General features: G+C 45.6%; 1 protein-coding gene across 2 annotated transcripts in view; it reads right to left on the bottom strand.

Moving 5' to 3' along the window:
• SPATS2L (spermatogenesis associated serine rich 2 like) overlaps window positions 1-9,452 on the bottom strand; it is a 174,077-nt gene extending 164,625 nt beyond the window's left edge. The window contains exon 1 of one of the 2 annotated variants that reach the window (XM_058664801.1): window positions 9,303-9,452. The gene's annotated coding sequence lies outside the window, so the exon portion shown is untranslated. The remainder of the gene's footprint in view (window positions 1-9,302) is intronic. The other variant, XM_058664802.1, reaches the window with a different exon arrangement.
• Window positions 9,453-12,569: the final 3,117 nt, after the last annotated feature.

Below are 12,569 nucleotides of genomic sequence, written 5' to 3'. Positions count from 1 at the left end.
AGGATCGAAGACAGGATGGGGGATCTCAGAGACATGGCTGGCAGTGTTTTGCCTGGTGCCTAACAGGTGGGAGGCTTACAGGGAATGTGACTCTACATTCTTCTGTCATATCCTCTCAACTCCAATTCTAGCATCACAGGAATTCTTGCTTCCCAGCTCTGGTGGTGACTGGGTAGGCCCTGGGAGACAGAATGGATTTAACAGTGCTTGCCACACTGTGCACATGCTGTGTGTCTGGCTCCTGGGGTAGTGTTCAAAATCCTTCTCTGCAGTTCTGAATCTCACTTGTTACCTCCAGATTTAAGTAACTGAACAACTGCTGTTTCTTTAATGTAAGGAAGGCCAACATAATCATTAAAAAGCTCATGGGCTTGTCCCTACAGGACACATCTCCTAGGAATGAGAAGAGGGTTCTGTAACAATACCATTTAATGAAAACCTATGTGACCCACTCAGAGAATTTCAGACTTTCTATTAGCTGTGCTAAAAACAGGTGATGGCCTAGCAGCTAAAGTCCTTGCTTTGAATGGGCTTGATTCCATACGGGTGCTGGTTCTAATTCGGGTAGCTCTAATTCCCATCCAGCTCCCTACTTGTGGCCTGGGAAAGCAGTCGAGGATGGCCCAAAGCCTTAGGACCCTGCCTGCATGGAGACCTGGAGAAAGTTCCTGGCTCCTGGCTTCGTATCAGTACACCAATGGCTGCTGTGGTCACTTAGGGAGTGAATCATTGGACGGAAGATCTTCCTCTCTGTCTCTCCTCCTCTCTGTATATTTGACTTTGCAATAAAAAGAAATAAATGTTAAAAAAAAAACAAAAAAAACAGGTGTGTGGTCCCAGCACGGTGCCCTAGTGGCTAAAGTCCTCATCTTGAAAGCGCCAGGATTCCATACAAGTGCTGGTTCTAATCCCAGCAGCCCTACTTCCCATCCAGTTCCCTGCTTGTGGCCTGAGAAAGCAGTCAAGGATAGCCTAAAGCCTTGGGACCCTGCACCCATGTGGGAGACCCGGAAGAGCTCCCAGCTCCTGGCTTTGTATCAGCACAGCACTGGCTGTTGTGGTCACTTGGGGAGTGAATCACCAGACAGAATATCTTCCTCTCTGTCTCTCCTCATCTCTATATACCTGACTTTGCAATAAAAATAAAATAAATCTTTAAAAACACAGGTGTGAAATGAATATCATGTTTTACCTATTATATCTAAAATAGCACTGCTTCCATGTGAAATCAAAATTCTAACTGTATTATTTTACATTGCTTTTTTCACAGAAAACCTTCAAACACATGGGCATATTTTTCACTTACAGCCTATCTCAACTTGTCATTAGCTATATTTCCAATATTCAACTGTCATATGCAGCCAGAAGCTCCAGGGCTGAACAGTGTAGTTTTAATCATCTTCCCTCTGCTGCTATCCTTCTATCTCTTCTTTCCTGTAGCCACTCATTTCCTTTACTGGAGGATGTTATGGGCTGTGGCAGACTGTCAGGGCCACCATTAGAGTAGATTTAGATATATCCTGATGGCAGGGCCCAGATCACCAAGGAGCATTTGTGTCATGCTAGGGAGTTCAGATTTTATCCCAAAGATACAGTGACTGAGCTGAAAGATTTTAGGCAGCAGAGTCATGATCAGGTTTGCTGCATAGAAAGGTAGCCGTGTGGGGGATGGACTGAAGGCAGGCCAGGCAGAAGGTAAAAAGACCAGTCATGAGGCTTCTGCAATGACCTTCAAAACAAGGGCTGAGGTGATAGGATAGGGAAAATGATACAAGGAACGCAGGATCACCTGCCCTTTCAGGGGCTGCCACTAAAGGCTAATAGTGAGAGGGACGTAACAGGCAGAGAAAAGGGTCAAGGGGAACTTGTTTCCTTCCATACTTATGTACTCAAAGAAAAGGATGGCTGATACCCTCAAGAAACAGCAGAGTGAGGTCCCTAAGGAAGTTGTGCAGAGAGTGGGCAGCCAGAAGAATCAGCCTCAGATTGATGAACAGAAAAGTAAGGGGAAAGAGCCTACCTTTTATAAGGAAGGCAGAACTTTTCCATCGCAAAACTGGTTTTCCTTTGTTACAAAAATAAACAACATAATTACCCATGAAGGCTTTCTTTAATAGTACCATGTATCATGCAGAGAATGGGGGGAATGCTGAACACACAAAGGAGTCACTCATTTCCTGGAGTTCCAGATCTGCGAGCTTGGTGTATTACCAAGACTTGAGCACACCTTTGGACTTCACATAAACATCACCTCAGGCAATTCTCATCTCCCAGATAGCCACAGTGATTCTTTATAGTGAGTGGTTTCTCTGATGGCTCTGTGTCTAGGCAGAATGATAGCTAAATATTTCTAGTGTCATGTGCGTTACCTCACAGGGGACGTAAGAAGCAGGGGCGTGGGGGTCAGACTCCAAACAGATTCATCTGTCATTTATCAACTTGCAGATCTGACTTAGTTAAGTTACATAACTTCCCTGAGTTTGTGTGTCCTCTTCTTAAAAGAGTTCACAAGCTCTCTTGCATCGAGATTTCTATGAGGTTTAACTGAGATGATTAATGAGTGGAAACTATGATGAAAATGATGGTGATGATGAATGTATTAACTTTGTTCTGCAGCTCTAGAAATTGGATACTGCTAACAATTAATGAGTGCTTTGAAACATTTAGAATCTTGGTTCCTAAGAATTAGAAACTCTCAGCATTAGGAAAGGACCTGAAAAATTCAAAGAAGCATCTGATGTTTGTATTCTTTCTTCACTACAGTATATAAGCACTCCCTGTACCCTCTCTGCATTTAGATGTAACACCCAAACTCGGTACAACACCTGCTCTACAAGTTACAAGCCACTCAATCCTCCTAGGCTTCAGTTCTGCCCTTCAGAAAAATGGGAGTGATACAGTAGGTACTTCACAGCATTGTTATGAGGATAAAAGGAAAAAAACACTTGTGAATAAATAAGATACCGTGTGGCACAGCCTTTGCTTGTACACATAGTGATGAGTGGCTGACCACCTACTGAAAAAAAGCACAGATCACCTTCCTTATCACCCCAAACTCACCTCTATCCATTGATCCTAGATTTTTCAGTCCCTAGAGGTAATTCTACAGAACCAGAATGAGGTTTCTATGTTAATCACGTGTTTCTTTGCAGAATTTGTTTGTTGCATTGTGCAGTATCCCAAAGATGGCTGTGGTACACCTCTAATCATTTACATTACTGTGAAAGTGTCACCTTTCCATGGCATTTCCATAATACAGGAGACCTTTTCAAGCATTCTCAGCAAGCTGGATACTACCCAGGAACACAGTGATCACTGCCTAGAAGATTTATTTTGCACTCTACATCTTGGTCGTCACCACTTGGCATCACAACTCATTACTGCAGATATCCTTAAAATTTCATCACTGAATACTGCAGACCACCAATGCCCAGGAGCACTTTCACTGGGTTTCAGCTTAAAGCAGCAGTGGTGTGGCAGAGTACTACAGTCAAAACCCTGGCATCCAGGTCTCCACCTCCACTATCCTTATACTCCCAGTAATAGCTACTGAAATCTTACACAAATCTTGCCAGTAATCGGCACAAACAACTGTCACTCTAGGAACCTTCCCACCATTCTATCCCACCCAACAGAGGGGGGATTTCCTCTTTAGATCAATTGTAGGCCTTTGCTTTGAGGATACATACACCCCTTCCCTGCACAAATGGTGTTTTGTGCAAAATGAGACTTACTGAAAGTTAAAGGAATTGACTTTTATCCCAAGTACAAAAAGATGGATGTGGCATACTCTTCCCAGCATCACTTTTCACCCTCAAACAGATCCCCAGATGAATCTGGTTTTCAATTTCCAAAGATGCTTGTAAATGGAAAGACTGGGCAGCCCTGCAATACAGTTTGGAGCTTTGGAACTGATTAACCAAACTTTTATGTAACTGATAACTCTAGCCTAATTATTTTATGTATAAAATACTGGCATAAAGCCTGAATGGTTTTATTTTTGCTCACTACTGGGACCCATCATTCCACCTTAAAATAACTCCAGTCTCCTTAATTCCATCTCACAACTGCCAGACTCCATCATTATCTCAACTCTGGGAAATGCAGAGTCCTCAGAATCCTCAAAGCTGATGAATGGGAAAGCTGATTAGAACCAGTGAAGAAAAATGTCACAAAACTCCTTGACAGATTTCTCCTTCAAGTGCCTGTCCCTTTCGTCCAATGTCAACATTCATTTCTATATTAACAAATATTTATAGAGGTCATGCCTAGGTACTATGCTGTAAGCTGGGCTCTAGAAATATAATGGTGAGCTATTCAGATGCAATAATAAAACTCTTCAGTAAAAATAAACTTACCCTTCCTTTATTCACTCTCCAAGTGCTTACTATGACCAAAGACCTGTAGATGACTCAAAGGTAGCACACAAGGTATATGAGTGCCCTAAATGAACCTATAGCCTAGTTGGGAAAGCAAGGATGAAGCTCACAATGATAATCACAGAGGTAAGGATCTAAAATACTAACACTGATCCAGGAAAAGAAACCAGTGAGAGATACACAATCAGAGCAGGCAGAATTGACCCTGAAGAATGTGATTAGGTCAGAGAAAAGTAGAATAGTTTTTCTAGAGTGTGAACAAAAGGGTACAAGTGAAAAAGAATTGCCCTTGAAGGACAGTGGGATTCAACTCATTGGACTAGAAGATTCATGTTGGAAAGCAGTAGGAAAAAAGAAAGCAAGCCAAATTTGGGCAAAATCATGAGCTACATTAAAATTAGGTTAGGGGCAGGCGTTTGGCAGAGCAACTGACATTACTGCTTGGGATGCCTGTGTACATGTCTAAGTGACCAAGTGACTGGTCTGAGTCCCAGCTACTCTGCTTTTGATTCAGCTTTCTGCTGATGTACATTCCAGGAGGTAAGAAATGACAATTCAAGGCCGTGGGTCTGTATCACCCATGTAGGAAACCCAGATGGCATTCTAGCCTCCTGACTTTGGGCCTGGACTACTGCTATCTGACATAGGTATTTGAAGAGTGAATCATAGACATGGAAGGCCTCTCTCTGCTGCTCTGCCTTTCAAATAACATGAAAATAAATCAATTCGTTTTTAGAGAAACAAATCAAGTTCAGATATCCAATATCAACCAAACAGCATAACACATCCTAGCGTACCTTCAGTGTGCTCAATGTGCTTATGTTAGCCTACAGTTGGAAAAACTTAACTAAGGCAAAGCCTATCTCATGACAAAGTACTGAATACCTCTTGTGGCTTTTTGAATATCCATATCCAAAGAGCACTGGTAGCACAGTATGCTGTGCCCCTTGTGACTGTGCCTGTGGGACTGGCTAGGAGCTGCAGCTAAGCTACCTCCGCTGCCCAGCACTATACAAGATGGCACTGCCTCCTGCCAGCCTGGGAAAAAATCAAAACTCCAAGTTTCTACTGAATGTGCATGAATTTTGTACCACCGTAAAGTTGAGAAACACTACATCAAACTATCTGAAGTTAAGAATCTTCTGCAGCGGGAAGAACATTTGCTTCAAAATCAGATAAAGCTGAGTTCAGCAGTTTTCTCAGATTCCTTGAAGAGTTCTAAGGAAAAGAATTTTTGGAAGGTGAACATGGTACATGTAGGTGGAAGAGGAAAAAAATGCAAATTATGATGAGAACAGGAAGTAGGAGATCATAACCACCCTTAGAAACAGCAATGGTTAGCAGCCAGGACTTAAAGTGGGAGAGTGGAGAATGTGAAAGACTTTCAGGAGTGGCTGGGAGCAACTGTTCCAAAGAGACAGCACACAAAACTGGATACCATTTCATGGAGCAAGTGAGAAAGAGGAATCAGAGAGAGTTCCTGGCTCTGCAGTCTGGATGATGGCAGGAATTCTGAAATTATCAAGACAAGCAAAGTTTGTTCATAATAAAAGGAATACATTTATCAGAGAATAGCAAAAGTTTGTTATCAGACCTGTGGCCTCTAACCTGACATGGAGGTATCCACAATGAAGGTCCACTAATCAAGACAAATGGTAGAGAAGTTTGGATCAGTATTAGGGATATACACTTTTATGATTTAAGCAGAAATAACAGCATCACATTTTTTTTATTAATTATTTTGCATTATGTGACAGTTTCATAGGCTCTGGGAATCCCCCCACTCAGCATCACATTTAAGAATTTTTATTTGAATAATACAAGCTACTAAAAAATAATGAGCTGATATAAACAGCAAAGAGACCTACATCTTCTCAGCTACTTGTTCTCAGCTATGGTGCTTTGGGGATCCTCTCCGCTGTCACAACACTAAACGAATAAAATTTCTGCAAAAAAGTCAACATATGGCCTATTTACATAACAACTACCACAACTCCAAATTAGCTATTTTGACATGTCAAGGAAACAACATCTTTATAGAAGATTACTTTTAAAAAGGGAAGATAAACACAAAAGGTTTGTTATTCTTTTATACTTCTGTTTACTGGGTCATTATATGTATAATGAATATCCTATTTTAATTGTGTGATTATATTCTAAGGTGGAACAGGGATAGAATGATAATTAGAATTATGTACAACCATTCAGAGATTAATAAACAGACCCAATCATTTACATCTGTCTATATGACATATATGCATCTTGTGCCCATGTCATGCTTTGAAAAGCTACTGTGCTGTGCAGGGAAATTATACCAAACACTGGATTCAACTATTACAGTCAAGTAACAGTCAAACCACCACAGAAGATGACTGGGAAATAGTACTATTGGGCAGTGACTGTGCATTGCCTGCCTTGTGCATATAAAACTCACTGCACTCTTGTCACAGGGTGAGACTAGACTGTACCAGGTGCATACTCACCTTCCTCTCCCTTGTCAAAACTGTATCCCAAAGTTCTTGTGTTAGCTCTTCTCTTAAGATGCTATTCAAACCACGTAGAGGCAGCAAAGCCCAGCAATGCAGCTCCAACACTGCCACTAAAGAATATTCCTTGTTAATGACATCCCTGTTTGCAGATAGAGAGGCTGGGCAGAGTGTGAAATGTCTAGAATTTAACTTGCAGTGGAAAGTGTTAATATTCAGATAGCAAAAGTGATCCAGAAAACGCTGCACACATGGGCAGTGTTTCAAGGACAGCAAGCATGTGGTCCCTGTGTTTTTTCTCCTGGATCGTTACTGATGTGGCAGAGTGGCTTGGCTAGCCCATAGAAGCCTCTCTGCAATGCTCACCTGAAAGTCAGTGTGAGCTGCAGGCTTGCCTTAGAGGGCTCCATCAAACAAATGAATACAAAAGAGTCTTGGTTGGTGTGTCATCCACATGAGCACATTACATTAAGTTGACTCTTAGGAAATAATTTCATATTTCCAAGGATTAAAGAAGAAATAAAACTACCAATTAATATACTTCTTTCTCAGATGTTTGGTCTTTTTTTTTTAACCTTGTAAATATTCTCTGCATTCGAGTGATTGCATTTTTTTTTTGCAGATTTGGGGTCAGTAGTGTGTGTTTATAAAGTCACAGATACAAAATTTTGCACGCTCTCACACACACACACACAGTTTGTTACCCAATGTGAGTTAATTCCAAATCTTTCTGCAGTTGTATTTGCACTGTCCAAATAGCAAAACCATTCCCAAGATTTTTTTTTCTCCAGTTAAAGATCCAACAAAATTTTATCATACACCATATTTTTAAATACTATAGTTACTTGATAAAAGCTGCACAATACTTTCTGCTTAAGTAGCACAATTTCCTATGAGCTATAAAATACTCTATCCACAGGCAACTTCATGCTTTATTTTCAGAACATCTTTAAACAGAATTGATCTTCTTACTCGAATCTCCTGTTTTTCTTCCAGAATGAAGCCATCCCTGACTTCCTGCCCTCTGCTTTCCCTGCCATTCTGCACATCTGCTTCGTCTTTGGAAAACAAAATCAATCACCGTGGCAATGAATCGTCCCTGGCAGAAAAACTCCAACGATGTTATAAAGGTCACACGAGTTTTACTTTCCCATAGTTGCATCCAACCTCTTTTCTCTGCACAGGTTCTAGGATTTTAGCTATGTTTTTGTTAAAATACGCAAGCTTCTGGGGATCTGGTACTTAGTATGATGCTTTGAAAATGTTTCGCTAAGCAAGTGAACATAGTACACAGTACACGTTAACACAGAAAAAGGCCCTGTTTCAAGTTCAAGGGGTTTCACTAGTTCTCAAGCTATAGTCCCTGAATTACACACTCCAAAGAAAAATGCTGCACAGACTTTACCCAAAGTGCTAGGTCTCCAAAGCCTTGGCATTCGCTAAAGCCAGGGCACGCAGGGAACTGAAAAGGCTCCTGAAGTTCACAAAACACACCCCACTCTACGGGGGGTGGGGGGGGGAATTGGCAAGTAACACTCGCCAGGATGCACATCTTTGGGCGCATCCTGTGCAGCCAACTCTGGGTCGCTCGCAGCATGCCTTTCAGTCAGCTTGCCGCCGCGCAGGCCAACACAGGCGGCCGGCAGTCAGGTGTATTGGGGCAGCTCGAGGGACCTTGTCGCTTGCAGGGGAAGACCCTAAGCCTGTGGCTCCGGCCCGCTGCGGGCACCGGGTACACCGCTTCCTCCCTCTGCCAAGGCGCTCAGCCGCTACTCCTATCACTCCCTCCTGCTCTCGAGGCGCAGATGCGAGAACGCCTGGGGACCAGACTACCGGTGGGGAGGCAGTAGTAGAGGGACACCGAGGAGACCCTCGGTAACTGGTCTGGTCCCGTGGATGCGGGCAACTCCACGGCTGGAAGCGAGCAGGCGAGCCAGCGGGAGCCGGGCGGGGGTGGGTCTCACTCCCGCTTGGGACTGGAAGGGGGCGCCCGCGCGGGAGAGAAGGGCAGGCGAGGGACCGTGGCCGTGGGCGATTCAGATCCGGGGCGGGCGGGTCCACGTCGGAGCGCGGCACGCTCGCCCCGGGCGCGCCGAGTGTGCGCCGGGGTCAGTGCCTCCTCCCGCTCGCCCGCGCCGGCCACGGAAAGGAGCTCGGCGACCTCCGCGTCCGGTCCGCGTCGCCAGCTCCAGGCGGCGTCGCCCAGCGCGGGCCACACCCAGCGCCCCAGGAGGCGGCGGCGGGGGCTGGGCGGCCCCGGCTGCGGAGCGCGCGGCCCCGGGGCCGTGCCGAGCCGAGCCTCCAGCCCCGACACACAGGCCCCGCCGCAGCGGTGCGCCCGTCCGCGTCCCGCGCGTGCCGGCCCGGGCTGCCGGGTGAGGAGCTGGGGGAGGGTGTCTCGGATGGCGGCGGCGGCGGCCTGGGGTCCCCGGCTTACCTCCGCTGGCGGAAGCCGACCGCTCCGTCCAGGGTCCGGGCTGAGGACCGGGGGCGCGGTCGCTGTGGGGACCTGGGGTGAGGACGGGGGGCGGGGAGGCGCCGCTAGCTGTGGTGGCTCCTAGGGCGCGGAGGAGGGCGGGCCGAGCCGAACCACCGCCTGGGCCGCGCGCCGTCCCGGGCTCGCCCCGCGCTGCAGGCGCTCGCGGCGGAGGGCGCAGCCGGCTCAGCCCCGGACTGGATTCCTTCACTGACAACTCCGGCTCGGCCCGCGCCGGCAGGGCCGCTCCCGCCCCTCGCAGGCTGCCCCCGCCCGCCGGCCCGCCGGCCAGCCCGCCCCTCGGTGTCACTCACCAGGCGCACACACCCCGGCCGGCGCCCCTCGCTCGGCTCGCACACGCGACGCGGACTCACGCCTCTCTGGGGTTTTGTATCCGCTCGCACGCACGTTCTGACACAGTTCCCTTCTCGCCACACGCCCTCCCCAGCTCCTCTCCCACCCCACTTTCTAGAAGAATCCCCCACACAAGCTTCCGCACTTTGCCCCACAGCAACCTCCTCGCTTTCTCCCTCCATCCCAAACCTCCACCTCCCGGAGACGCCCACCCCCCTGGTATTCAAATATTCAGTTATGACCCCCACATGTTTCAAGAGAATCATCCTCCCCTACCGAGGAAAATGAACTTTGCTCCCCGCAGTGCTGTCTACACTTGCAGGATGCTACTCCTTCCAGAAGGTAGTATTGGTTTCTGCTGAGGAGCCAAGCTCAGCAAAAATGTAAACAAAGGCAGCTTCTTCGGAGACGTCCTCAGAAATCAGGCTCCAGGCAAGTAGTGGGGCGCCGGTGTGACCTTGGAACGCCGGCTGAGGCGGAGTGTTCCTGCCCCTCGCCTTCGCCTTGACCGCTGGTCCTTCTCGCTGGGCTCTAGGCGCGGGCAACGGAGTGATAGCTAGCTAGCGGCGCGAGCGTCAGCCCTAGGGGTTCAAGCTGGGACTACAGTAGTCAGCCGAGGAAGGCAATTTCTCAATCATTATTCATGATAGAAGCACTTTAGATAACACACCTCTTCCAGAGGCTGCAGAGTGGAATTCAGGCGGCTCCCCAGGGCCGTTTGTTTGTTTGTTTGTTTGTTTACTGTGAAGGGTAACTTCTTAGGCTCCCGTTTCCTCAGTCCCCATCCCTGTTTCTTAGCGGCGTCCACGGATGTCAACGTCCATTACAAACATCCCAGCTGAGTTGGTTCTGCCTCTGGAACTGCAGGCTCTGGTGGGTTTCTGAGTGGACAGCCAAACTGTGTATCTTGCGATGTGCCATGTTCGGAACTGATTTTGACACAAAATATACCATTGGGGATAAAATCCGGATCTCCTCACATAGCATGCCTCTTGATTTACCGCCGTTGTGAACCAGAGAGGAACTGCTGGAAAAGGAACTCGTTTTCCTGTGGGAGTTGCTGGCATTCCTCCTCCACAGTCATGGGGTATTGAAGTGTGGATTGTGTAATTTAGCTGACAAATATTTGTAAGGGCTTTATAAGTATTGGCTCATTTAATACTTCAAACAGCCCCTGCAGGTAAATACTTGTTTTTGTTCTCTGAGGCACAGAGAAGCTGAATCGCATACCTACGTTTTGAGCTTAGTTCAGTGGTGGAAGAAGAGTTTGAAGCTACCATAGCTCCACCTGTGCTGCAGGTGGGACAGCTTGATTCTAGAAGCCAAACTATGTGAAAGATAAATTTGTGGCTTGTCACATTTAGGAAAGAGAGCCAACCTGTAGCTATCTGGTCTGCCTTTTAGATCCATTTACAAACTCATTCATTTAAGTTTGAGGGAGGAGTCCTCCATTATTAGATTCCTAAGATGAACAATGTATGATTATTTATTAGGAAGGACCCTGGAAGTAACACTGAGCTCAGTTCCCATCCCTTCCTTTTGCCACTTGTAATCTTCTGAGGACTCAGATAACTTAGCAAGAAATGTAGAACAAGGTAGCCTATTCAGAGCTGTCCCCTGAAATTGAACTCGGAGAATGCAGTGGGGTCCAGGACAGAAAATCATTCCATGAACTGAAGGTGACCAGATGGCCGAAACTGGGTTACAGGAGCCCAGCCATGGTGATCTGCAGGGCCATTTCCCTGTCAGCAGATAGTAGCTTTGAGAGACACTACTGCCTGTATTGAGGGTAAAGATGGAAAGGAGGGGGTTGGGAAAGGCTCATGGAAAATAGAAGTGCTCTGGCAGCCACTACATCTAGAGTAAAACTGGTTCTCTGCTGGGAATGGAAACCCAGCCCGTGAGAAGCCAAGGACAACCTAACTCTTGAAGGAAGCAATTACTTGGCTCAAGAGTTAGCCAAGGAACCCAACAAAGGAAACCAGACAGTGAATTTCCAGTCAACTTTAAACCTTTTACTGTTTAAATGAATTTACTCTGGAAAATATAGATACTTTTGTTTCTCGAAAAGGAGTGTAAAATAGAAATATATGTAAAAGCGTCTTGTATATCACATAGCCAAAACATCAGTGTTTTGGCGAATTAGGCATAGATGACTTAAAAATAAATGAATACATTCCATTAATTGCATGGGAAAATAAAGAGCTAAAGAAATAGACTATGAACAGGGGAAATGTTAGTGTCCTCAGCAAATATTGATATTTTACTTCAAACATTACATTGTTGGGCATTTCATTAGAGGTTCTATATCAAGCATGACTGTATGAAAATGGTCCTCTGATCCTTTGCTGTCTACAAAGAATTGATTCCAGAACCCCCATTCTGTACCCCAAATACCAAGATACTCAGATGCTGTATGTTCATAGAAAATGGTGTGTGTGTTCCTCCCATATATTTAATTCATCTCTAGATTATTTTTGATAACTAATACAATGCAAATGCTGTATAAATAATTGTCATACTGTATTGCTTGTAGAATAATGACAAGGGGGAGAAGTTTATACAAATTCAGACACAGTATTTTCCAAATATTTTCAGGACACAATCTGAATTCAGGGTTGAATATGAATTCAGAACCCACAGGTCCAGAGGACCAATGGTATAATCCATTACTCTAATTTTACTGTGTTCTAAACAAAATAGAAAAGGAAAAATATTTTCTTGAGTGAACAAAGAAGATGAAAGATGAGCAAATTCTGTTAATCTTGGTTTCCTGATATATCCATATAGGCATTTGAAACTCTGCATCTACTACTTTCATCTGTTTCTCTCTCTCTCTCTCTCTCTCTCTCTCTCTCTCTCTCTCTCTCTCTC

Source organism: Ochotona princeps, chromosome 5 (assembly GCF_030435755.1).
Source record: "Ochotona princeps isolate mOchPri1 chromosome 5, mOchPri1.hap1, whole genome shotgun sequence".
In the NCBI taxonomy this organism is placed as follows: Eukaryota; Metazoa; Chordata; class Mammalia; order Lagomorpha; family Ochotonidae; genus Ochotona; species Ochotona princeps.
This window is presented reverse-complemented; position numbering and strand designations above follow the sequence as displayed.